Below are 23288 nucleotides of genomic sequence, written 5' to 3'. Positions count from 1 at the left end.
TCATGTTTGGAATTCTGTGAAGTGACATTCACTTTTAACAGTTTGCTAAATACTACCAGGAACAGAAATTGTGATCCAGCTGCAACTAAGCTAAAGCTTTCAGCACAGAAGAAAGTCTTTGAATTCATTTTGACCCAAATAACTCCTGAAAAGGGCAATACAATTTGCCTCAGTCCATAAATGTTCTTTCTCCAACATCCTGAGATGCATTATCTGTATTTCTTCAAATTTACCACAGAATCTGTTTCAATCACCCTTTCAGCAATACGCATGACAACAATTCGGCATTCTTAGTCCCCCTGTAGCCTCCGTTGCACATGTGCATTGTTAGCTGATTATTTGTTTGTGTGCCTGCTTTTTTGCTCAAATGGATAAAGGTAAGTTCGTGTTCTTTTGTCATCAGAACTCTTGCCTCCTCACTCTCATCTTCCTTGTTTTATCCCTCTGCTGGAATATTTAATTTGTCGACATATCTGAAATATGTTGTCGAATGGATTGGGTTTTGTGCCATTGCATTCCCCATAGCCCATCTACCCATCCTGTTGCTTGTTCTAACAGTTATTATCTTGCAGAGTGGAAAATGCAGTTTGAAAGCAATGGAACATTATTGATGAACAAGTTGATGCATAAATTGCTGCGATCTTCCAAACTACAAACTCACCTTCGATTCTTTCTCGGTCAGAGCATTATGCCAGCGCACATGAATCGTGTTCTCAATGGGACTTCCAAAACCATGGAATTGAATTTGCATGTTGATTTCTTCTTCCCTCTTCAGAAATGCAATGTCATATCATGATGAAGCTTCCAAGGCAATGATTGTGTCCTTCAATGAAGGGAAAAGTGACTTTTAGATTCATGGAAATATTTCAGTACTTCCACATACATGAAATGCAAACATTCTCCCTGCATGCTGACCCAACTCCGCAAGACTAGGGCATGACCCAGTCTCATTTTATCGAATCTTTCTGATTTTACATGCCACGGGATAATCATTGCAGTGTAACAGAAATGTTGATCATGGAAATTTATCAGTGTTTTAATAAATAATGGCAAATTTTCAACATCTTGCAAGTGCATGAAGGCTCAATCTCATGACACCTTGCCTGCTGCACAAAGACATTCTTACACTGCTTTGAATGTTAGGACTCAAACAAAACACAATCATTACACAAATGCATCAACACGCTACTTTCAATAGGATCTGGCGCAGGCTTGGAGGGCCGAAGCGCCTGTTCCTGTGCTGTAATTTTCTTTGTTCTTTGACCAGATAAAAAGGAATAGGGAGGTGTATAACAGTCATCAAGGGAACAAGAGCCCCTGAAGACGCACTAACGTCAACCAGGCCAACATCCCCAGCACTGAGGCACTGACCATCCTCGATCAGCTACAATGGGCTGGACACTTCATCTGTATGACTGACACGAGACTCTCCGCATGTTCTCATCCCAGCTTCAAAAAAGCAGGCGAGACCCAGATGTGCAGAGGAAGCACTCGGTGATAAACTCAAGTCCTCAATGGTGAAGTGCGACATTCCTGCAGACACCTGGGAATCGCCGGCCTAAGACGGCCCAAAGCCTGAAGAGCACCTGGGAAGGCATCAAACACTTTGCGGCTTGCCTTTGGAAGCAGCGGAAGCCATGCAGCCACACCAACACCTCCCTCACCCCTTCCCACGACTGCCTTCTGCCCCGAGTGCAACAGAGCCGACGGTAGCTGCATCGGTCTGTGCAGCCGGCGGTCAATTCAGCCTGAGAGTGGGAGAGTGTCATCCATATCTGCGAGAAACCACCATGATGATGATGATGTATAGTGTGCAGGGGCATCTCGTCACAGCAAATCAGAGAACAAATACAGGGCAACAGAACACTGGTGACCAAGATTAGGATGAGGGAGAATCTCAAAATCTTCTACAAGTGTCTCAGAGGGAAAGAGAAAACCCAGGGAAAACCAGGTCTCATTAGGGATGAAGAGGCAAATGAACGGTTTGAACTGGAGGGCAATGTCAGGTGTTAAACGAGAATTTCACATCAGCTTTTACATGTGAGAAGGAGCACACAATTCTCGGACAGAATTAACAGAGACTGGGGAGCTGTTTGGTGTTTTGGTGAATTTAAAATTGGACAAATCCCAGGTTTGGATGAGGTGTATGCCACGATGCCCAGGGAGATGAGAGAAAAAATTCCACTCGCCCTCATACAGAGCTTTCAAAAGTACCAAAGGACTGGAGAACAGGTAACATAGTTCCACTTATCAAAATGCGTGACAAACAAAAAGCAGAGTATTACAGACCGGTGAGTATCACATCAGTAGATAGGAAAATATTGGAGAAAATTCTGAACGGCAGACGTAATTTCCATTTCAAGAAGTGGGGTCTGATCAGCGACCGTCAGCATAGCTTTGTCAGAGGGAGGTCACGCCTCACAAACTTAGATGATTCTTTCAAAGAGGTGACAGAGTGTGCAGATGGGAGTTGATGTAGTGAAAATAGATTTCAGCAAAGACTTGGACAGGGTCCCAAATGGGAGCGTGGCAAAGAAGGTAAAGCTCGGGGGGTCCAGGAAAATACAGCAAGTTGAATCCAAAGTTACAGATTGGTCAAATGGGCAGGTCAACGGTAGATGGAATGTTAACCCTGATCAATAAGGCAATTTGGACAAACTAACAAGGCAAGGAATCATTCAAAGAAATGCCAGGACACTAGGAAGATCAGAGGAATGGTGTGATCTTGGGGTGCTTGTCCACAGATTCCTGAACATGGAATGGCAGCTTAAAGGGACAGTTCAGAAAGCATCTGGCTCAAGAGCTGTACAGGACTTTTGTTAGGCCCCAGCTGAAGTGCTCAGTGCAGTTCTGGTCTCTCCATTATAGAAAGGAGGTGTTTGCATTTGAGCATGTGTGGAGGACATTCATCAGGATGTTCTGAGGGGGTGAAGCATTTTAACTCTTTGGAGAGTCTGGATAAGTTTGCGTTAGCAATAACTGCCAATGCTGGAGTCTGAGATCACACAGTGTGGAGCTGGAGGAACACTGCAGGCCGGGCAGCATCACTGTTGCCGATCTCTGATTAAAGGTCTAGGCCTGAAACATCAGCTTTTGTGCTCCCGAGATGCTGCTTGGCCTGCTGTGTCCAGCCAGCTCCACACTTTGTTCTCTTGGATTCTCCAGCATCTGCAGTTCCCATTGTCTCTAGCATCACTGTTTTATCTGGATAAGGTTGGATTGTTTTCTTTCGAGTAGAGAAGGTTGAAGGAGGTCCTGAAAAAATTGTTTAGATTAATATGGGTAGGGGCGAGGTAAAAAGAAGGTCCATAATGGGTTCGGTCGGGGGGCGGTGGTGGTAGAGGAAGAGATACATACATTTAAGCTAAAAGCTCAGAAGGAATTTCAGGAAAGAAAAGACACCCAGAAGGTGCTGGGGGGTTGGAATTCATTGTCTGGGACTTCAGTTGAGGTGGATAATCTTTTCACATGAAAGAAAAAGGGTTGGTACAGCACGTAAAATGAAATAACATTCAAGGCAATAGGCCTATTGCTAGAACATGAGCCGAATGTCAACTTAGTGTGGCTTCAGTGGTTACAGACACAATGGAATGAAGTGCTTGTTCAATTCTGTACAATTCTCTGATTCTATGATTCTGGAGCAGGGGACAGTGAGTGGACAGCACGGGACAGTTCACCTATCTTCTCCTTTCTCCATCTTCTGTCTGCCTCCCAACTTCTCACTATTTTTTACAGAATCCCCTTCTCCTCCCTGGGTTTTGAAGAAGGGTCTCGATCTGAAACGTCAGCTTTCTTGCTTCTCTGATGCTGCTCGGCTCGCTGTGTTCATCCAGTTCGACACCTTGCTCTCTCAGATTCTCCAGCATTGGCAAGTTCCTACTATCTCTTGAGGAAACTTACTTGTTTTTGCACCCAACCTGTGGTGAGAATGTGGAACGCACCGACTGTGTGGGCGGCAGAGGCAGAAACCGTGATAACATTTAACAAGTCTGTGATTGGGCATTTGCGATGCCAAGGCATACAAGGCTCTGGGTCGAGTGCTGGGAAATGTGATGAGAATAGTTCGGGACTTGCATCTTGTGAGGGCACATACAATTTGCTGAAGGGTCTGTTCCATTGCCATAGCACTCTATTATGCTGTCCCTCAATGATCCTGTGACAAGCAAGTGAAGGTTTACAGAAACAGGCACTTTTCAAGGACAATGCCAAAAGGAAAAGTGATGCACAGGCAAAGTGTATGTCAGAATTTAACCAAGGATTAACACCATTGAAGAACTGGAATTTGTGCCAATGCACCAAACCTGCAGATGAAAATGCAGTGTCCAGTTTGATTGCAAACTGCAACAACCACCAGTTAGTAACATGATCAATGGAAATATCTGAATGCCTGTTGTTGTGATCTCAAGCATTTACCTGCGTCGAGTGAAATCCACCACCATAGTTCTGTTGCATCGTTAGCCACCTCGCAATCGGTGTTGCATAGTCAATATCATTCCTTGACAATGCTTGAAGCAAGGCATAAGCAGTGGTTTCCACAGTCATCGCAGAAGCCTGTGCTGCTTCAAGTGGATACGGCTTCTCGTCCTCCAACAATGGAGGCTTTCCAGGAACCAAAATCAGAATCTGTCATTTGAGAAAGGGATTAGCTGAGAATAAAGTTTACATCATATAGATTTTTGTTTGCATTTCACCAACATAACAATGGTTTTCTGGTCAAGATCCACCATTGTCTCACCACTGATGTCGATAACATTCTCCATGCTTCCCACTCAGTGATGGGTCCTTTTGTTTGTGAAAAATAGGCACCTTCGAATGCAAATGAATCAAGATGAGCTTTAGTTTCTCATCAGGCTACATGGCAGTTATTACAAGATGTTACGAACAAAAGGTGAAGAGGCAGATGAAACCATTCAGAGCATCAGTCTGGATGATCTTCTTGCCCTCATCCTGAGGAGGCATCACAGATCTTAACTTACACGCAATTCAAGTTATTTCACGCAATGACAAGACTGAATGTTCTGGATACTGCAAATGCCATGGCACCTGGCAGCATCCCACAAACTGTATTGGAACAATGTGCCCCAAGGTCAGCACACCAACAGTAAATGTTTTCCAGTACATTTTTAAACACTTGCGACACTCACATTTCAGAGAAAGATGACCTATCATGTAACAGTCAGACAAATTGTGCTGACCAATTATGGCCTCAATGTATTCTCAATCATCAGCAAAGTAATGCAACATCTGGATGACAGTGCTGTCAAACAGTTGCACACTAAGGCTCAGTTTACTTTTCGTCAGGCTCACACTTCTCATAACCTCATTCAGGATTTACCACAAATACGATCAGAGATCCTGAGCTTGAAAAGGAAGGAAACTGCAATCTGTCATTTCCACCAAGCCAACTTCTGATTGAATGTGGTGTGAAGCAGACGAATAGAAAATTGAGTCAGTGGCATTCACTGGATACCTGCACTGGTTGAAGTCATGTCTTCATTTGAACCAAAGTGAAGACATGAATGTTCATTGAATATTGTCCAGGTGTCCAGCAGAATTCATGACTTTTCCAACAGTGAAATCAACGATGAGAAAATACAGTGAGACTTGCACAACGATCAGGCTTGGCCTGATAAACGATAAGTAACATTTGCACCACACAAGTGCTAAGCAGCAATCAGCTCCAACAAGAGAGAATATGACCACATGACAAAATTCCATGTCCTTACCTGAACATCATCCTTACATTTTTGTTTTAAATGTACAAGTGCTATCCAAGCCATGCAAGGCTATGCGCCAGGTGTTGGAAATGAGGTTAGAAAAATTCACTGCTTCTCTTTGACTGTCACAGAATCCGTGAGCTTAAGAATTTAATTAAGTCTATCCAAGAGAGTTTCTTGACACAGTATATGGATAGAAGATGGGCCATGCTGGACTTTGTCCTGGTCAGGTAACTGGTGAGAAGTGTGGGAAAGCATTTTGGAAATAGTGATCACAACTCCTTCAATTTTAAGATTGCTATGAAGAAGGATAAGTCAGGACCTTGGGGGAGAGTAAATTATATCAATTTTAGGTAGGAGCTGGGGAGTGTTAATTGGGGGGAGCTGTCACATTTGCCATATGGGAATTGTTTAAAGGCCTGCTTATGAGTTTAGGATCAGGAAGGAGGAAGGACAAGGATGGCGAGGTAAAGACCCTTGGATAATTGGAGAGGTTGTGAAGTTAGTCAAAAGGGACAAAAACAGAAATATGTCAGGTTTAGGAAACTAAAATCGAACAGGGTCGACATTAGAAAAAGCAGAAAAAGAAAGGGCGATGAAATGACCTTGGCAAGGAGGGTTGAAGGAAATCCCAAGGCATTCTGTGCATACATCAAAAACAAGGGGATAAATAGTGAGAAAGTAGGATCATTCAGGATAAAGGAGGGAACTTGTGTACGGAAGCAGAGGATATGGGCAAGATCCGAAATGAGTACTGTGCATCACTATTCACTCAGGCGAAGGGTGTGGAGGATAGTGGGATTTGTGTGGAGCATGCTCATACGATAACAGCATTTTGAGATCAAGAAAGAGCATTAAGGTGGATAAGTCCTCAGGACCCAATGGTATCTACTCAAGGATTTTGAGCGAGGTGAGAGAGGAGATTGTCGGGGCATTCAGCAATATCTTTGTATCCTTGGTAACCACTGCAGATGTACTGAGGACGAGCAAGTTGCTAAATGTTCTTCTTCTGTTCAAGAAGGTAAATCGGGTCAATCCAGGAAACTATAGACTAGAGAGTCTCTCATCGTTCATTGGGAAGCTATTGGACAGAATTCTTAGGGATTGTATTTATCTGTATTTGGAACAGCATGGCCCAATTAGGGACAGTCAGCATGGCTTTGTGCAGGGCAGGTCATGTCTTAGTAAATTGATTGAATTTTTTGAGGAGGTAACTAATGTGATCATTGAAGATAGAGTGGTGGATATTGTTGACATGGATGTTAGCAAGGCTTAAAACAAGGCGCTTCACCGTAGGATCATCCAGAAGATTAAGATCCATGGGGTCCGTGGTCACTTAGCTGCTTGGATTCACAACTGGCTTGCCCAGAGAAGGCAGAGGGTGGTGGTGGAAACGTGCTTTTTAGGCTGCAGATCCAGGACTATTGTGTTCTGCAGGGATCTGTACTGGGACCTCTGCTGTTGTGGTATATATATAAAATGACTGAGGTGACAAGATAGATGGATGGGTTAGTAAGTTTTTAGACGATAGAATGATTGGTAGAGTGGTAGTTAGGGTAGAAAGTCATAAAAGGATACAGAAGGATACAGATCCATTGCAGAAATGGCAAGTGAATTTTAATCCATTAAGTGTGAAGTGCTCCACTTTGGGAAATTAAATGTTAAGGAAAAATATACAGTTAATGGCAGGACCCTGAGCAGCATTTGTGGACACAGGGATCTTGGGATTCAGTTCATAGCTCCCCGAAAGGGGCCACACAAGTTGATAGAGTGGCAAAGAAGACGCATGGCATGCTTGCCTTTATTAGTTCGGGAATCGAGCACAAGAATCAGGATGTCATGTTCCAGCTTTAGAACACTTTGGTTCGGCCTTAAGTATTGCACTCTTAAGAATTGTATCCAATTCTGGTCGTCATGTTACAGGAAGGACGTGGAGGTTTTGAATAGGGTGCAAAAGAGGTTGCCTGGATTTGAGGGCTTGAGCTAGAAAGGAGAGGCTGGAAAGACTCAGGCTGTTTTCTCTGCAGTGGCAGAGGTTGAGGGAAGACTTGATCGAGGTTTACAAATTTATGACATGCATAGACAGATTCTGACTGTAACCCTTCTCCCAGATTTGAAATGTCTAAAACTGGGGGCATGTATTTAAGGTGAGAGCAGGAAAGTTCAAAGGAGATGTCAGAGACAATTCTTATATACAGAGAGTGGTAGGAGTCTGAAAAGCACTGCCGGGGTGGCTGTGGAAGCAGATACAATAGGGCCGTTTAAGACACTTTTATATACGTACATGAATATACAAGGAATGTAGGGATATGAATCAAGGACATTCAGAAGGCTTTAGCTAAATTTGGCATCATGTTTAGCACAACATTGCATGCCAAAGGGCCTGTTCCTCTGCTGAAGTGTTCTTGGATCTATGTTAATCAATGTGACTGGACCCGTAGATCAGAGACAATAGATTCTACAGCAAGTAGACTTCTCAACATCTGTCCACTGCCGATGAACTCCAAATCCGGGTGTCAATGAAATACTCTTCACTCAGCTGAACGAGTGCGACTCCGACAACACTATCGATAAACGACAGCAATGCAGTCAAATCATCCCAGTGATTGATCCCCCTTCTTACGTAAGGATATAGGAAAACAAGTCAGCCATTCAACCCTTCAAACACTTTCTACCATCCAATGAGGTTATAACTTAATTGTGGCCTACCTCCATATTGCCTTTGGTCCATATCCCTCAATACTGTTTTTCCTTTCGGTCGAACTGAAAATTTACAATTAACAATGGATCGAGAATGAACTGTTGTTTGAGATGGGGAGTTACAATGAGACAATGCACCAATTCATCAAACTCCTTCCACAGTACCTGATAATTGTGTGAACCCTACCACCCAAAAATATTTAAACAGCAGCTCCAGAATCTGCATGTTCCCTGTCAAAATCAGCAGAATCCTGATCTGGAACTGTATGACTGTTACTTCATTTCCACTGAGTAAAAGCAATTCATCTCCTGTCCTCAGTAGTTCATTAATATATTCATACCACGTGCATTGCAGCTATTCAACAGGCCAATTCTCCACAACCTTCTCAACAGCAATTCTGGATGGATAGCAAATGCAGCCCAAGAAAGCAACATCAATGACATGCTCGTGAATTTTAAAAATTATCATGACAATATTTGCGGATTATAACAAATCTCCGACTTCATGACGTCTCAAATCCATTCTCACCCTCTCCCCACTGCTTGGATGTGCATTCATGATTGTGATTTACAAAGAACAGCAACTAATTTGAAACAATTCACTTGCAAAAATAGAACAGAAATCTAGTTTTGTGCAAAACCGATGCAAAACAGATAGTAGCGGATAGCGAAGGGGACTGTTGGAGAATGCAGAATATAGACAGATTGGAGAGTTAGGTGGAGAAATGGCAGATGGAGTTCAATCCGGGCAAATGCGAGGTGATGCATTTTGGAAGATCCAATTCAAGAGCGAACTGTACGGGAAATGGAAAAGCCCTGGGGAAAATTGATGCACAGAGAGATCTGGGTGTTCAGGTCCATTGCACCCAGACGGTGGCAACGCAGGTCAATAGAGTGGTCAAGAAGGCATATGGCATGCTTTCATTCATCAGACGGGGTATCAAGTATAAGAGTTGGCATGTCATGTTGCAGTTTTATAGGACTTTGATTCACATTTGGAATACGGCGTACAGTTCTGGTCGCCACATTACCAATAGGACGTGAATACTTTGGAGATGGTGCAGAGGAGGTTCACCAGGATGTTACCTGGTATGGAGGGCACTAGCTATGAACAGAGGTTGAGTAGATTGGGATTATTTACATGAGAAACACGGAGGTTGAAGGGGGGGACCTGATTGATGTCGACAAAATCATGAGAGGTATAGGCAGGGTGGATAGCAAGAAGCTTTCCATCTCAGAGTGGGGGGATTACTAGACGTCACAATTTCAAGGTGAGAGGGGAAAAGTTTAAGGTATATGAGTGGAAAGTTCTTTATGCAGAGAGTCGTGGGTGCCTGAAACGCGTTGTCAACGCAGGCGTTCGAGGCGGGCACAATAGCGTCATTTAAGATGTATCTAGACAGAAACATGAATGGGCAGGGAGCAAAGGGAACAGATCCTTGGAAAACAGGCGACAGGTTTACATAAAGGATCTGGAACGGCGCATGCTTGGAGGGCCAAAGGGCCTGTTCCTGTGCTGTAATTTTCTTTGTTCTTTTCCTCTTTGAAACAGTTTGAAGGCTGGCTATCAGCTAGACAACAGCAGCGAAACCTGGGATTCGTCATTAGAAACATGAAGGAGTTTCCAACATCAATTGGAGAGAGAGCGTACTTGAAGATTCAAGTCACTATTTCATCTACAACTTTCCACTCACACCGGTGAAATGCCCTTTCAGAACTACAGTGCACGTTAGTCCAGAACCTGCTGCACTCAAGCCACTTCCATTTTTCCACTTCCTGAACTACAATTTGATCCCTTCATTTCCTGGTTTGTTTGGTTTTAATGTTTTTCTCGTCTTTGAAGATTTCTACAGTACAAATTTACAGTTGCCCTATTTTAGAAGGATATTATTAAGCAAGAGTGGGCACAGAAGAAATTTACCAGATTGTTGCTGAGCATGGAAGGTTTCAGTGATAAAGGAAGGTTGGGTCAGCTGGAACTTTTTTCACTGGAGCAAAGGGGATAAAAGGTGACCTGATCGAGGTTTATAAATAGGACAAGGCTGAAGGGATATGGGCCACGAAGAGGCAGTTGGGACTAGTTTAGTTTGGGATTATGTTGGACCTAAGGGCCCATTTCCACGCTGTACGACTATGACTCTATAAAATAGGCTGACAAGGTCAAGTAACACATACCGTACCAAAACGAGAAAAAAAAAGCTCAGCATCCCCTTCAAATTACATCTCACCACAGGACAAGTTAAGGCCAGGCTACTACATAGAACAAACATCAACACTGCATCTCAAACCTCCAGTGGAATTGAATAGTTTTGCATTTATCTTGATAAGTCAAACCACATTCTGTTCTCCAACCCTCTGGTACTTCCCTTGTGAGAGGAATTGAAAAACTGGTCAGGGCCACTGAGATTTTCTTTGAGGTAACAAGGTGTACAGCTGGACGAAAACAGCCGGCCAAGCAGCATCAGAGCAACAGGAAGGCTGACGTTTCAGGCCTAGACACTTCTTCAGAAATGGAGGAGGGAGAGGGGGTTCTGAAATAAATAGGGAGAGAGCGGGAGGCGGATAGAAGTTGGTTAAAGGAAAAGATAGGTGGACAGGAGACAGGCAGGTCAAAGAAGCATGGATGGAGTGCAGGTGGGAAGTTAGGGAGCAGACAGGGCAGTCCAGAGAGGACGAACAGGTCAAGGGGGCGGGAAGAGGCTAGTAGGTAGGAGGTGGGGGTGGGGCTTGAGGTGGCAGGATGGAATAGGTGGGTTGGTTTTGGGTTGCGGGAGCAGGAGGGCAGATTTTGAAGCTTGTGAAGTCCACATTGATACCACTGAGCTGCAGGGTTCCCAAGCGGAATATGAGGTGCTGCTCCTGCAATCTTCTGGTGGCACTGCAGGAGACCCAGGATGGACATATAATCTGAGGATTGGGAGGGAGAGTTGAAACGGTTCGCAACTGGTAGGTGCAGTTCTTTCGTGCATTAGTGACTTGCAAAGGTCCCGAAGCCTCCGCTTGGTTTCCCCGATGTAGAGGCGGCTACAATGGGAACAGCGAATACAGTATATCACATTAGCAGGTGTGCAGGTGAACATCTGCTTGATGTGGAAATTTCTTCTTGGCCCCTGGGATGGGGGTGACGGGGGAGGTATCGAGACAGGTGAAGCACTTCCTGCAGTTGCAGGGAAAAGTGCCGCGTGTACGGGGTGCTGGAGGGGAGTGTGGAGCGCATAAGGGAGTCACCTAAGGGTGGCGAGGGAAAAAATGTCTTCGGTGGTAGGGTCAGAGTGCAGATGGCAGAAGTGTCGGCGATGATGCATTGAATCCGAAGGTTGGTGGGGTGGTACGTGAGGGCGAGGAGGACTCTGTTTTGGTTGTTGTTACGGGGAGCGGGTGTGAGGGGTGAGTTGTGGGAAATGTGGGTGACCCGGTCTAGGGTGTTTTCGACCACTGCGGCGGGGTGGGGGGTAGTTGCGGTCCTTGAAAACTAAAACTTCTCTTTCAAATCCTCCCACCTCCTACAGGCAAAGTGGGTGGCCAGGGTATCCACATGGGCCCAAGCTATGCCTGCCTCTTTGCAGGTTACATGGAACGATCCCTCTTCCATACCTACACTGGCCCTAAACCCCATCTCTTCCTCCGTTACATTGATGACCGTATCGGCGCCACTAATGTGGTATGCTGCAAAATGTGCTATGTGGTAATCCTTTCACCATGTATATTTCGTAATCAAACAACAAACTAAAGGAAGACAACAAAATGTGGGGCTGGATGAACACAGCAGGCCCAGCAGCATCTCAGGAGCACAAAAGCTGACGTTTCGGGCCTAGACCCTTCATCAGAGAGGGGGATGGGGAGAGGGCTCTGGAATACATAGGGAGAGAGGGGGAGGTGGACCGAAGATGGAGAGAAAATAATATAGGTGGAGAGGAGAGTATAGGTGGGGAGGTAGGGAGGTGATAGGCCAGTCCAGGGAAGACGGACAGGTCAAGGAGGTGGGATGAGGTTCAGAGGCAGAAAATGGAGGTGCGGCTTGAGGTGGGAGGAAGGGATGGGTGAGAGGAAGAACAGGTTAGGGAGGCAGAGACAGGCTGGGCTGGTTGTGTGATGCAGTGGGGGGAGGGGACGAACTGGGCTGGTTTTGGGATGCGGTGGGGGAAGGGGAGATTTTGAAGCTGGTGAAGTCCACATTGATACCATTGGGCTTCAGGGTTCCCAAGCGGAATACGAGTTGCTGTTCCTGCAACCTTCGGGTGGTATCATTGTGGTATTGCAGGAGGCCCAGGATGGACATGTCGTCTGAGGAACGGGAGGGGGAGTTAAAATGGTTCGCGACTGGGAGTTGCAGTTGTTTATTGTGAACCGAGCGGAGGTGTTCTGCAAAGCGGTCCCCAAGCCTCCGCTTGGTTTCCCCAATGTAGAGGAAGCCACACAGGGTACAATGGATACAGTATACCAACTGCACCTCCCAGTCGCGAACCAATTTAACTCCCCCTCCTGTTCCTCAGACGACATGTCCATCCTGGGCCTCCTGCAGTGCCACAATAATGCCACCCCAAGGTTGTAGTAACAGCAACTCATATTCCGCTTGGGAACCCTGCAGCCCAATGGAATCAACGTGGACTTCACCAGCTTCAAAATCTCCTCTTCCCCCACCGCATCCCAAAACCAGCCCAGCTCATCCCCTCCCCCCACTGCAACCCAAAACCAGTCCAGCCGGTCTCCGCTTCCCTAGCCTGTTCTTGCTCTCACCCATCCCTTCCTCCTACCTCAAGCCGCACCTCCATTTCCTACCTACTACCTCATCCCGCCTCCTTGACCTGTCCGTCTTCCCTGGACTGACCTATCCCCTCCCTACCTCCCCACCTATACTCTCCTCTCCACCTATCTTCTTTTCTCTCCATCTTCGGTCCGCCTCCCCCTCTCCCCCTATTCATTCCCGAACCCTCTCCCCATCCCCCTCTCTGATGAAGGGTCTACACCTGAAACGTCAGTTTTTGTGCTCCCGAGATGCTGCTCGGCCTGCTGTGTTCATCCAGCTTCACACTTTATTATCTTGGATTCTCCAGCATCTGCAGTTCCCATTATCTCCTCGGGGTTACCACTGACTAGAAACTCAACTCGGCTTGGCACACAAATAGATTGGCTACAAGAGCACATCAGAGGCGAGGAATACTGTGGTGAATAATTTACCTCTTGACTCCCTAAAGCCTGTGCATCGTCGACAAGACACAAGTCAGGAATATGATGGAATACACCCTTCTCGCCTGGACAGGTGCAGCTCCAACATTCAAGAAACTTGACACCTTCCAGGACAAAGCGGCATGCTTGATTGGTCCCATATCCTTTCCCACGACTACTGACACTCAGTAGCAGCACTCTGTACTATCTACAAGATGCACTGCAGAAATTCACCAAAGACTCTCAGACAGCACCTTCCAAATCCACTACCAATTCCATCTAGGACAAGCACAGCAAATACATGGGAACACCACCACATGCCTGTTCCCCTCCGAGCCACTCAGCATCCTGACTTGGAAATATATCACTGTTTTTTTTCCACTGTTGCTAGGTCAAAAGCCTGGAATTCCCTCCCTAACAGCATTGTGGGTCAACCTACAGCATGCGGATTGCAGTGGTTCAAGAAGGCAGCTCACCACCACCTTCCCAAGGGCAACCAGGGACGGGCAATAATGCTGACCCAGATAGTGATGGCCCACGTCCCACAACTGAATAAAAATAAACATAAGAACACACACACAGTAACATGACAACGACTAGAAAATCTGTTTTTTTTTGTTTGCTTTCATGATACTTATTGTGGGAATAAATCCCAGCCAGATTAGCAAGAAGAATGTCCATGATTACATGTGGGATTTTTTGCATCGAGCTGAGAGGGTTAATGTTTCATCTTAATTACAATACCTCAGGCAGTGTAGCACTCTATATGTCGTCCCCTGCTGTGGGATTTGAACCCCTGAACTACCAGGCAATATATCTCATAAATTTCACTTCTGAGGGTAGGAGATAATAACTTGCAGAAACTATCCTGATGTATCAATGGATTTCCCCTTAGACACAGAACCTTTTCATCATGTTTGTGCAGAAATGACCAAGTTTCTGCATTCAAAGGACAAGCAACAGCTAACACTGCTGGAGAGACTCAGAGAGAGAGAGAGAGAGAGAGAGCACCAAAAGATGAAAGCGCCATGCGAAGAAATTTCAGTGAGAAATGCAAAAACGTGCCAAATGAAAATTCAAACACAGAAAGCACAATTGCAGTATTATACTGAACGCTGAATTTAATGGAAGTGATGGACATTAGGCGAAGAAAAAAAACAACACTGAACGGTTTGTGTCTTGTATTTTATAGCTGTACGAGCATGATAGATTTTCATACAGCTCCTGGTCCATTATTAATTGGTGGGTTTTCAGTGATGGTAGCTATACCCATATTTAAAGCCCACCTCTAGCTGCCCGCAGTGAATTGTATTGAATTATTTATTGTCACTTGCAGTGAATAATACGGTAAGATACAGTGAAAAGCTCCAACTGTTTCCGCAATACAGTGCCATTATGGATGGTCTGAGAATAAAAAGAGTAAAAAGAAAGTTTTTGTTCCACTGCCTCCAGGATGACTCTGAGCCGGCTCACCAAAGACATCTGCACTGCCAGCCCTCTTGCGCCGTCTTGCACCATCTGTGCCAGGTCCACCAACATCGGTGTCGCTACTCTTCAGGAGCCTTGCCACGGGGCTCACATCACTGTCACCAAGTCCCGTGCTCAACACATAATCGCCCCACATACGGGAATTCCCGATTGCAATCCGTCGCCACCTTGCCAATAACCAGGGGTCCCTGCTCCAGGCCTGCAATCAGCGGTGCCTGCCCGCACTGCCACCTTGATGATGCCAGGAGTTCCCACTCTAGGCCCACCACATCCAGGAGTCCCTGGCTCTGCTGGCGACCACCTCGCCAAGAGCCTCGCTCTGGCTGCCTTCACCCAAGGTGTTCTCTTGCCGGTGCCGCCATCTTGAAGCGTGCACAGCAGCTGCTGGCCCCACGTGAGGACGTCCCTGATGCCATTGCCATGGTTTCTGACTGCCAGGAAGCAGCTACCAGTCTTCACGTGGCCCGTGCTCACTGCAATGTCAATCCGGGTGACTCACACGTCAAAAAGATAATCCAGGAAAAAAAAGCAGAAATAAAAAGAATAAAAAGTGAAAGAAAACAGATGGGAGTGGGTGAGCCCCAGGCAAGAGCCCAGACACAACCCTGCTACTCCCTCCTACAAGCAGTGCAGTGGTTTCAGGCACTTGAAGAGTTTGAGTAACAGGCTGAGGTCCAGTTCCTGTTCCTATCTCAGCCAGAGATAACAAGGTGTAGAGTTGGATGAACACAGCAGGCCAAGCAGCATCATAGGAGCAGGGAAGCTGACGTTTTGGGCCTAGGCCCTTCTTCAGAAATTTATGAAGAAGGGCCTAGGCCCGAAACATCAGGTCTCCTGCTCCTATGATGCTGCTTGGCCTGCAGTGTTCATCCAGCTCTACACCTTGTTATCTCAGATTCTCCACCATCTGCAGTTCCTACTGCTTATGTCAACCATCTTGTGTGGAAATGTTGTTCACTGCAGAAAATACAACAAATGCAGACTAGCGTGGTGGCTTGCCTGACAGATATCAGGATGCCATTTAGGAGTTTGCGACAAACCAAAAGCTTTTGTCGTCATTTCCTGATGCCAGTCTGTTGTTTCCAGCATGCACTGAGAGACCACTTACTTACTGATTTTCAATCATGAAGGAGCCACGGGTTTCCATGAAAGACACTTGGAACATTGAAGGCAATGCCAGAGGCTCATGTCTTTGGAGTGTTCTGCCAGTCATGTCTAAAATAGACCAGCAGGTGAAGCAAAGTGATAATGGGAACTGCAGATGCTGGAGAATCCAAGATCATAAAATGTGAGGCTGGATGAACACAGCAGGCCCAAGCAGCATCCTGAGATGCTGCTGGGTCTGCTGTGTTCATCCAGCCTCACATTTTATTATTAAGGTGAAGCAAAGGGCAGTTTTCAACCTTAAAAGCTCCAACACGCAGCCACAATCAGCAGCTCTCACTGCACAATGGACGGTTCCTGCTTATTATTTCACGTTTGGAGTGCGCTCTAATGAGTACAGTTCATTTTTAATACACGAATTATTTCAAACATCAATTCAGAATGCGTAAACATTTTTGCATTAATTCAGCTTTAATTGGCCAATTTGCTCTCATAACAAGCATTGTTGCAAAACAATCTGACCCAGATCTGAAAGATTAAAACATCCTGTAAAAGCCAACACATGAGAATTGTTAAGAATGATATTTACTCGTTCACATCACCCATTTGGATCTTTGCAGCTCTTAAAAAGGTGAATCCTGCTCTCTGTGTTTAAATAGGTTTCCAGTGGATGCTTCTGTTGCTGGTCATGAATGCCTCTGTTGGCATTGCAGAGATTTGACTGCTCTGCGCTAACCCTCTACTAATTTTGCATTTATGGGCCTTATATCATACTAATGTACCTATCACAGCAACTTTATTCAGAACTGCAGATCATCCAGCTTGTTTAAATCTGAGCAAGGTGAAGAACTTTGAATATGGGAAAAGAAAAGCATACTTTGTGTATCATTGTCAGCTGTTTATCTCTAGCATTAGAAAGTTAGGCAGTTCTGAACAGTTTGATTAGAAAAGTAGGTCAATCATAATTTCTATTTAAAAAATGGACCGAAAGAGTGGGCACTGCAGGGGATAGGGTGCTTTATTTCCCCATGAGAAGAAAGAAAGCAAAAAGGGGAAAAAATCTCGGCAGTTATGATTCCATTATTTCCCACTCCCAGACTTAGAGTTCCACTACCTTGAATCAGTATTCAACAACCTTTTGTCATCCAACCATCCTGAGAGACTAATTGGAACAGTCTTAAAGAAAAACTGCATTAGTGCAATGCTTTTCACAAGTTCAGGGCATCTCAAAGCAATCAAAGCCAATGAAATACTTTCTGAATTGTAGTCACCACTGTAAAGTAGAAAACAGCAAACTACTGCAAGCAACAATGTAACCATGTTTTGGCCATGAAAACACAAATTTTGATTGTATTATGATAACTGTTGAGCTCAATGACATTCAAAAAGAAAGCCAGAATTCCATTTAATAGTTAAAAACAGTAACACTACTGAAACTTATATTTTAAAACCTGTACTGCAACAGATGACCAAAACACCATTGATTAAGCATTATTATGAAAGACAACTTAGATTTTGAACTACAAAAAGGATCATTTGCCTTTTAAACTTACTCACACATTGCACATTCCATGCACATTGTAAACCATATGCAGTAGCTCCAACCCTACAATGGATTTGTATTTCCATGTTTTACATTCTAGCAGCTTCAAGTGGCCCTCTCCAGGTACTTCCCTCAATTTTTATAGTTTCCTAATCCACCAGGAGTAGTAAAGTCTATCTCAATGGATTTTCTTCCCCGACCATGTCGAGACAAATCTCCTGCAATCTTTATATCTCTATGCCTATGAAATGCATCTCTTCAACTAGAGTTGGTCTCACACCACAGCCAGTTCACAAAGTCAAGTGATAATGGGAACTGCAGATGTTGGAGAATCCAAGATCATAAAATGTGAGACTGGATGAACACAGCAGGCCCAGCAGCATCTCAGGAGCACAAAAGCTGACGCTTTGGGCCTAGACCCTTCATCAGAGAGGGGGATGGGGTGAGGGTTCTGGAATAAATAGGGAGAGAGGGGGAGGCACACCGAAGATGGAGAGAAAAGAAAATAAGTGGAGAGGAGAGTATAGGTGGGGAGTTAGGGAGGGGATAGGTCAGTCCAGGGAAGACAGACAGGTCAAGGAAGTGGGATGAGGTAAGTAGGTAGGAGATGGAGGTGTGGCTTGGGGTGGGAGGAAGGGATGGGTGTGGTGCAGTCGGTGGAGGGGACGACCTGGGCCCAGTTCGTCCCCTCCCCCCACTGCACCACACAACCAGCCCAGCTCTTCCCCTTCACCCACTGCATCCCAAAAGTTTAGGGAGGCAGAGACGGGCTGGACTGGTTTTGGGATGCAGTGGGTGGAGGGGAAGAGCTGGGCTGGTTGTGTCGTGCAGTGGGGGGAGGGGACGAACTGAACTGGTTTTGGGATGCGGTGGGGAACGAAAAAAAAATTATACAGGTTTTAATCAAACAGAGACACAAAAAAGGAGTGGGTTGGAGGTGACGTTGGTGGTAGGAAAGAGCTCAGAGGGGCAAAATCAAATGATGTTACAAAGGGGGAATTGGGCAGGTCTGACTCTACGTTGTGGATAAGTGATTGGAAGCTCATCTCAGAGTCACATATGACACCACCGAGTGCGCAAACAGGCTCCAGCCTCTGACAGATGCCAGGAAAAGGAATCTGTGGCCAGGAAGCGTAGTTTGTTTTGGGTTTGAAGATAATGGTTTGCAATACAGAATAGAATCACGACAAAAGGGAGATGAAAAATCGAGCACAATATCGGATTCCTCATATAACGAAAATCTCATAACAATGACGTGATTGCAAGCTTTCAGGATCTCTGCCATATATTCATTAAGTGGTCATGGAAAACAATGTTGCATTGTTTGGATACAAGTGCATTTTTACAGTAGAAACATTAGAAAAAAAATTATACTGCAATATAGACAGATTAGAGAGAAGTTAAAAATAGTCTTCTGAACTTAAGTTGATGAAAGCTCCGTTAAGCCGATGGTTATGGATCTGTGCCGTTCTTTGCATTAAATCTGTCAGTGCTGGAATTTCACAGAATCTCAAACAGGGCTTTGGGTCAGCTTGGATTGAGGTGAAGTCCAAGACAAATATACAGCTATTATCACAATTCTCCAGCACAAAATAGCCACAAAACATTTGGAAGCGAACAAGACCCCATTTTCTGTTGTCAAAATTGGTTCTGCACCAACAGAATATACAGATGCAAAGACGGCATTCTGAAAAGATTCAACACTGACCAGTGGGCCGTCTAAAAACTGGATTGAGGCCATTGGCTGTTGTGTGTGAACAGTCCTTCCACCTCTCTGGAAGAAACTTGTGAAAATGGCAAAGGAAATGAGAATGCTTCTTGGCCTGTAGCAATGTAGAACCAATGAGATAAAGGAGAAAAATTGGGTTTCTGATTTACAGCGGAAGGGGCAGTATGGTGACTCAGTGGTTAGGCCTCAAGTGCCAGAGACCCAGGTTCGCAGATGAGTGTCTGTGTGCAGTTTGCACGTTCTCCCTCTGTCTGTGTAGGTTTCCTCCAGGTGCTTTGGTTTTCTCCTCAGTTCAAACAAGTGCAGGTTAGGTGGATTGGCCATGCTAAATTGTCCATAGTGTCCAGGGATGCGCAAGCTGGGTGGGTTAACCATGGGAAATGCAGGGTGACGGTGATAGGGGGTTGGGTTTGGGTGGGATACTCTTTGGAAGGTCAGTGTGAGCTCAATGGGTCGCATGGTCTGCTTCCATTCTGTGGGGATTCTACGAACTGAATTATCAGTGAGGAGGACCTGATCTTCAAACTTTACATGAGATAAATCAAAATATCTTCCAGCCACACTCTGATAAATGAGCACATATTAGAAATCAGCATTGAGCATACAAGAGCAGCTACAGCTAAATGCATTGTTACTGTTGATTACTGGCTTTAGATATGTAGAAGTAGCACATCCAACAGATTTTCATGTAGGCAGTGTGGTATTCTGCAAAGCTGCATTTGGTCAGTTGATGAGGACACTACTTCTACAACCTCCTCTTAAACAAGCAGATCTCTGATCTCCTACAACTCAGGCCTTGTGTGCAAGCCTTACTCCTTTGACCCATTGCTGGTCAAGCATTTAACCATTTCCAACCTGAGGTTTGGAATTCATTCCAGAGACCTCTTTATCCCTGTCTCCTCCTATAAGATACTTCTCAAACACTTTCTTTCACTCAGTATGGCTCCCTGTTTGATTCTGCTCCTCTGACATGCCTTGGGGCTTGGTAGCTATGGCAAAGGCACTATACAAATGAAACTTTGATTACAGATGACAAGTGAATGTGAAGTGTACAGAATCTGTTAGTTCGTGCCAGTTTTAGCAGCTCTGCTGATAGGTTCCTAAAGATAGGTTCCTTAGGATCATCCAGACACTTGACTGCATTTACTTAATCCTGGAAAGCATCATTTTGGTCCACTTATCAATAACATTCACACTCAGACAGAAACAAAAAAAGTTGCCAAACCAGAAGTTTGTTGATTTAACAAAACAGAAATAAATCAAGAGTTAAAGAAAAATCTGCTCTCATAAAGACAGATCAGAATATCTGTTTATTTGACAATCATCCAGGACACTAAGGGCAGAGATCTTCACCTCGTCATTGAGCTAGCTAGGAAAACACATTGCATTGAACGGAACTAATTACAATGGGAAACAAAAACACTTGTCAATAGAAGGGTGACAACTGATAGTCGGCATGTGACATTGCTGTGTTGCTGTTGCCAGGTCTATTTAAGTCACCGTAAACCTTTAGGCTCCTTGTGTCTTAGAAACAGCAGCAGCTTTCCTGAATAAAATACTATATCAAAGTCATTAGATTTCTGACAGCCTGGAACAGTAGCAAGGCCAGATTTGAAACAATAGCTGGTTGAAAATAGGCCACATAACAATCTATGCATGAGGTTTTTCTGTACTTGGGATGAAAATCTAATGTCTCATTTAGTTAAAGAACTAAGCAAAACAAAGGTCATTTTAAAAAATTTAAAAATGCAATCAAAGTTCAACAATGAAGAGAAGGAACACTTGCACTCAAACAGGGAAGTTGGTGCTTAATCGTACAAATTGATTGCTTTGGTTTTGTGTGAATTATAATGGCACTTTTACTTCACACTTAATTTTCAACCTTTTGACTGAGGTGGTCAGTCATATCCAGGAAAGTTGAGTTGTGTGTGCACGTGCTCTGTTTTATCTGTCCAGAAAATAAGAACAGGAGGCCATTCAGTCCTTGAACTTCTTCCACTGTTCAATTACATCATGACTGTTCTCTGATTTAACTCCAAAAGCCCAACTTGCTTCAATAAGACTCTTATAAAATCTCAATCACCTTCCAAACTGGTGATCACTACTATTTAGATAAACAAGGAGAACTGACTCATGGGAGCACCACCTTAAAATCACTCACTATACGTACTTGGAACTATATCGCTGCTTCTTTGCTGCTGAGTCAGATCCTTCAAACTCCCTCCCTGACAACACTGTGATGTCCTACACCACATCAAAAGCAGACGTTCAAGAAGGCAGTTCATGACCTTTTTCTCAAGCGCAGATAGGGATGAACAATAAATATGCATTCCAAACTCAAACAGACAAAAAGGATTGATCTCCCACCTCGATAGGTTTTGAGGGGAAGAGCTTTCCAATGCTTTCAGCAACCTTTGTTCAAGAAGTACGTCTGGAACAGCCTAGCTCTGATTTCAAGGTTACACGCTCCTTGAGCTGCAATAGGATGAAACTGACATTGAGGGTCCTGAGCTCGCTGGGCCTGACATCAGTGAGTTCCAGCTGGTTTCAGAGCTCCATGTGTAGAAATTGCATTGTAAATGCATGTTTTGCAATGAGTTCGGAAACCACCCCATCTATCAGCATCACTGAGAGCACTTTCACTGCACAAACTGCCAGCAATTCAGCAAGGCAGCCCCTTTCGCAAGTTCAATAAACAATGATCAGCAAATGTCGACTTTGTCACCAACATCCCATGAGTTATTTTTTTACAAAAACACATTGCAAAACATTGAAATTTCTTTTACCAAGATAAAGATCTTTTACCGCATGACTGTCAACCGGAATTGCCACTGAACATATTCTTGGACTATAATCACACAAGATGTCCAAGTACTGGACTGTTTTCCTCTATTTCCAAAATTTGTTTAATTAAGAAATTGAAGTATTTAAAGAAACACCATTTTCAACGTCCCTGGATTTTTCTCTCACAATCTTCAATCCTCAAGGAATTCCAGAGAAATCCGAGAAGGTTGGAAATCCTACTCTAAGCCATGTTGATTACAGTTCAGCCACATGAAGACCCACAGCAGAAATTTGCAATCCTGAGTAGACATCATCCTCAAATGCAGGGATAGCTGATGATGGTGACTAACAATGGTGGGCTTACAATGGAAGTTAGACAAGTACATGAATAAAAAAGGAGCAGAAGGACGTGCTGATAAAGTGAAGATGAGGAAGGTATGAGGACTCATACGAAGTATAAATAGCAGCTTACCCTAGTTGAGCAGAATGGCCTGTTTCTGTGCTGTAAATTCAACATAATTCTACACAGGAGTCAGGAAATATATCCTATACGATGAAACATTGAGAAGGCCATGATGAGACTGAGCTGGCAAAAACCAATTCTATCATACTCCCATATTAAAAAAACCTGAAGAGTTCTGAGGAATGGTCACTGGACCCGAAACATTAACTCTGTTTTTCCCTTTGCAGATGCTGCCAGACCTGCTGAGCTTTTCCAGCATCTTTGTTTTTGTTCTATTATACCCTTTCTGGATAGAAACACAAAAAAATAGGAATAGGAGTAGGCCATTCAGCCCTTTGAGCCAGCTCTGCCATTATGATCGTGCTGGTCATCCAACTCAAGTACCCTGTTCCCTCTTTTAACTATACTGTCTCATCCCTTTCACTGCAGGAACTATGCTTGTCTCCTTCTTGAAAATATTCAATGTATTGGCCCCAGCTGATTTCTTTGGCAGTGAATTCCACAGGCTCACCACTCTCTGCGTGAAGGAATCTCTCCTCATCTAAGTCCTAAATGGCCTACCCATATCTTTACATTATCATTCCTGGTTCTGAA

The 23288-nt window shown here is 44.5% G+C and overlaps 1 long non-coding RNA gene across 1 annotated transcript in view; it reads right to left on the bottom strand.

Annotated features, from left to right (window-relative positions):
- LOC132207834 (uncharacterized) overlaps positions 1–23288 on the bottom strand; it is a 119069-nt gene that overhangs the window by 53748 nt on the left and 42033 nt on the right. The window contains exons 3-4 of the long non-coding RNA XR_009443888.1: positions 4414–4623; positions 662–823 (exon numbers count right to left, since the gene is read on the bottom strand). This is a non-coding gene — a long non-coding RNA (uncharacterized LOC132207834). The remainder of the gene's footprint in view (positions 1–661; positions 824–4413; positions 4624–23288) is intronic.

The sequence above is a fragment of the Stegostoma tigrinum genome, unplaced genomic scaffold (genome assembly GCF_030684315.1).
Source record: "Stegostoma tigrinum isolate sSteTig4 unplaced genomic scaffold, sSteTig4.hap1 scaffold_172, whole genome shotgun sequence".
NCBI lineage: Eukaryota > Metazoa > Chordata > Chondrichthyes > Orectolobiformes > Stegostomatidae > Stegostoma > Stegostoma tigrinum.
This window is presented reverse-complemented; position numbering and strand designations above follow the sequence as displayed.